Genomic DNA, 4,407 nt, shown 5'->3' on the forward strand with positions numbered 1-4,407 from the left:
GCCCGGCTAGCTCAGTCGGTAGAGCATGAGACTCTTAATCTCAGGGTCGTGGGTTCGAGCCCCACGCTGGGCGCCAAGTTCTTTGTGAGCGGGAGGGAGGAAGATTGCATATTATGAATAAAATTATCAAAATTAATTAAAATGATAAAATGCAAATGTGGGAGGAGACGTTAGATTTACTGTCAAAATTACTTTAAATTAATGCAACCTCCAGCTACAAAGTTAATTAACTAAATTAGTCAGTCGGTAGAGTCTGTAGTTTAATTAAATGAGAATTTTGAAAAAAATAAAACAAGGTTATTATTAGCATGAAACTCTAATTTTCAAGCACTCTGTGGTTTTAACACCCATCCTGCATGAGAAAGATACCCAAAATACGCATATCGCCTTCATGATCCATTCACAAACCCAGCTTCTGGCCTGAAAAAGAAACAAAAGGACAAAAGGGTAACACATACCTCTCGGCCAATACTGCAAACAAGACAGAAGTTCAAATTTCCTGTGATATCCATTTAATGCACCACTTCAATGCACATACTATTGAAATTTACAGAAGCACACGCGCGCTCATGGTCTCTCAATGAGACCTGAGAGAAAAAAAAATTAATTTTAATCAAATTATTTTCTCTGAAAATTTTATATCACACGCTCTGAGCTCTCATTTTGTTTAATAGTTCGTGCACGTTTTGTTCGTTTCGCCGTTAACTTCTTACTTGCAGTGTCTCTCCCTTTTCACCGCGTTATACACCTCCTTGTCGTGTTTTTTCGGGTTTCCGGCGACCATTCTCTGTCTTCTCCCGTCGTGCTGCTACACTCTCCTACAGGACGTACTCCCTCTAACTCTGGAGTTCTGCTGCATTTGCGGCGGCTCTGTGTGTATTCCTCTGTGTGTCGGCAATCTTGACTAACTGAATTGTGTCTGAAAGTTCACCCTAGTCAGTCATTCTATGGAGCACTGGAGTTATATTGTACTAACCGCGCCTAAGTTATACAAGCATAAAGCTCAGTCTCTTGTATTCACTTACGGCGTATGACGTAAACCGTCAAAAGTTAAACTTGTGTGAAGCACTTCACAAATATAGGTGAACGCATTGTCTCTTCCACTAGCAATACTTCGAACATGGTGCACTTAGTAAAATAAATAACAAATAACTTTGCAGATAATTCCGCAAGCCGCACTTTTATAAATGCTACTCGTTCCTTCTACGCTCTCATTCTACCATAGAATATGAGTTCAGCGTTACGAAGATGCAATAGTGGTAAATGAGTGCTTAGTGCACATTTTATATATCGCACACACTATGTGCATGTTTTAAAACTATATCACTGACATGTTCGATAAATGTTTGAACACAACAAGTGTCGATGATAACTTTCAAGTACAAACGGTTAGAACACTCACTCCGAACTTCGTGTCTGACATACACGATTCCCGATCTAAGAAGCAACTGCCTTTCTGACTGTCTCCCGTAATGTTATATTTCCCTCACAGTTCATTGTTCGCCCCAACTTTTGGGTTGGGCCAATCCACTTTAGCACGCTTCACCCAAAATAGGGGTGAGAGGCATGTCACTCACCTGTAGGCTTTCCGTGACCTAAATATCTCAATACACAACACTTTTTCAAATGCTTTTTCACTTTATAGTTCACTTCAATGACATCGTTTACAGTCACTATGTGAGTTAGACAGCTTATTAAACAAGCTTTCAGTTTGTATATCACACTCACTAACACAGTGCTGAATATAGTTAGAAAAATTAAAATAAACAACAAAATTATTCTCATTTGATCACTTGACAAGTTAACCTACACAACTTGACAAGTAGTCCCACCTAGTGGCGACCCCCGTAACTGCTTGTCCAAGTGACATTGAATATTGCAATTCTCTGAACTAGATGCATTGAAGGATATGGTTTATACTTTGATTGATCATATTAATGACACAAATTAAATGAACTATACAAAAATACTAATATATAAAATGAACCCTGAATGAGGCTGACGTAGCCTAACACATAAAAATAAGCAATATAAAATCATTTTGAGAATTCCCTTCTTTCTGCTAACAGTAATGACTTTTGACAAGGTTTAAAAAAAAACAAAACTGTGGTGTGTGTTCGTCTTCTGCATTCCTTCCACAACCATCAGCTAGGTCTATAACTGTCATTAGTACAAGCCATATGTTGTAAACAAAATATATATCGAGCTACTATATATCTACAACTACGGGAACACCCAGAAAGTTTATTTACATCACAAAATTACATAACATCACACATACTATTATCAGCGGAGCAGAAGAAACAATCTTTTAGCAGAGACATCTAGCGGATGTCACTGTACTACGAGAAACAGAGTTCTCAACGTCTACCACTAAAACTTAAGTGGACTCGTCCACAATTTTGAATTTGTCAACTTCCCTTTCTCTGATGCTAATCCGTTGACCAAACGACGCTTTCAGAGCCTAACATGCCAAAAGTAGGCGTGTCTAAAAAAAATAGCACCTCTTTGTATTCGGGATTCTCTCATAGACATGCTAAAAATTTTATGATTTTGAAAGCATTGTATTCATGGACTCTGTGTCGCTATACTGGCAGGGTATGCTCCTACCTACAAATGCACTAGGAAGTGATACTAGCTATGCATACATGTGACAACTGGAGCTCATAGGTATTCCACCCATATAGAGATGGTTACCTTGTTTCTGATATTTTCTCACGACGTGGGAGACCAAGACTCCGTTAGGAACACAAGCTATCTTTAAAGTTTTTTTTTTCTGTGAGCCTTCACTGCTTCTCTGCCAGCAAAATATCGTATCTAAACTATAGAGTTTTCTGTTTTTTTTCGAAGTCAATATTAAATTATATTCTAATATCCTTGCTCCAATCTGATGTCTCATCCGGTTGTCACTCAATGCTCATTTACATAATCGACATACACAATATAAATACATAGAAATACCAATAAAAGATACATGCTCCCGCTGATACGTATGCTAATTCTATTAAACTTAATATGCAAATCACTAATTAAATGGCAAAATTATTCATATATTCACGCAAAATTTAAATATGTAAATTGAATTAAAACACAGTTCATGTGTCGTTTACACTGTGAAATTGTCACTAATCGAAGTTTGAATTTCTAGTCAATCGCTCAAGCACCACTCTGTTAGAATAACGGTGGATCTGACCTTTATGGTAAAGTGTTTGTCAGTGAGGAAATTGAAACAGTTCGAGGTGGGGGAAATTAGTGTGTGCCTAAAATATACTTGTACTAAGAGAGTATTCTTGCAAGTGTTACTTTCTGGACGCATTCCAAAAGAAACTTCTGCTCGGGTACCCATCTTCATAAAGTATGCTCATAATTGTAGTTTGTGTAATCACTAAAACACCACATTAAATTTAAGTTACAAATCTGCATAATTGCAATTATTATGAATATTTATTCAAAGTAGTTTATCTAAAGCAAAGAGGAGACTTACTAAAAAATAGGTACAAAATTGAATAACACAAATAAGCCATTAGTAATACAAGTATACATTTTTTTAACTCGTAATTTTCCACCTTAAAACAAACCTGAAATCGGTTTTATTTGCTGTTGGTAACTTTTACGTGGTAAACCATCCGCAGCGGAATGATGGCCATCCTTCAGCCAAGAAATAACTAGCTCGTCTACTTTGAGCTTGTCTAGCGGTGGGCCATTAACATTGATGAACAACAAGTTAGACAATGTTTGAGCACTTAGTCTATTTCTAGTATCAGTCATCTGTAAATTTATAAGGGGAAATCCCCGTTCGCACTCTGTCATGGAAATTGATAATATTTCTACCCGATTTCTGCAACTCCTCATCGACACTCTGCTTGTTAGACTTAAGTCTGATAACGATTTTTCTTGGTCAGTTTTGAAATACTCAGCAAAAAGTATCATCTCTCTATCACCATACAACATCTTTTCCATATCGATCATGTCAGTTGGCAATGTCGACTCATGGAGAACAGAAACTTCATCTACCACGCCTTCGATAGGGAATCTTGTGAATAAATTATCAATTAAAGCCTGATAAACTGATGATTTCTTATTTGTTTATAAATTTATTTTTTGTAATTACACATGAGATGTGAGGCTATTACCAAGTTCCCTTCCCCGTCTAGAAAGCGAAAGGGAACGAGGTTCCTGGAAAGTGTTCAGAGATGAATGGGAATTTCCCTCCTTCTTCCTCTTCAATTACCACACTACTGTTTGCCATGTGCCATATTACGATTAATTTAAATTATCATAGTATAATTATTTCCTTGTTGAATTATCAATACTTTTCAGTGGAAGAAAGGATGAAATTTGAAAGTTCCAAATGAAGGTAAGTAGACCAACGTAAAGGGAAAAAAGTGTAAAATTTTCCATATAATT

At 36.8% G+C, this 4,407-nt stretch overlaps 1 non-coding gene across 1 annotated transcript; it reads left to right on the forward strand.

The window, feature by feature from the left end:
• TRNAK-CUU (transfer RNA lysine (anticodon CUU)) lies at positions 1-73 on the forward strand. Its single transcript has one exon. It is a non-coding gene; the product is annotated as a tRNA-Lys (tRNA).
• The last annotated feature ends 4,334 nt before the right edge of the window (positions 74-4,407 follow it).

Source organism: Thermobia domestica, chromosome 1 (assembly GCF_964235325.1).
Source record: "Thermobia domestica chromosome 1, izTheDome1.hap1.1, whole genome shotgun sequence".
NCBI classification, from domain to species: Eukaryota; Metazoa; Arthropoda; class Insecta; order Zygentoma; family Lepismatidae; genus Thermobia; species Thermobia domestica.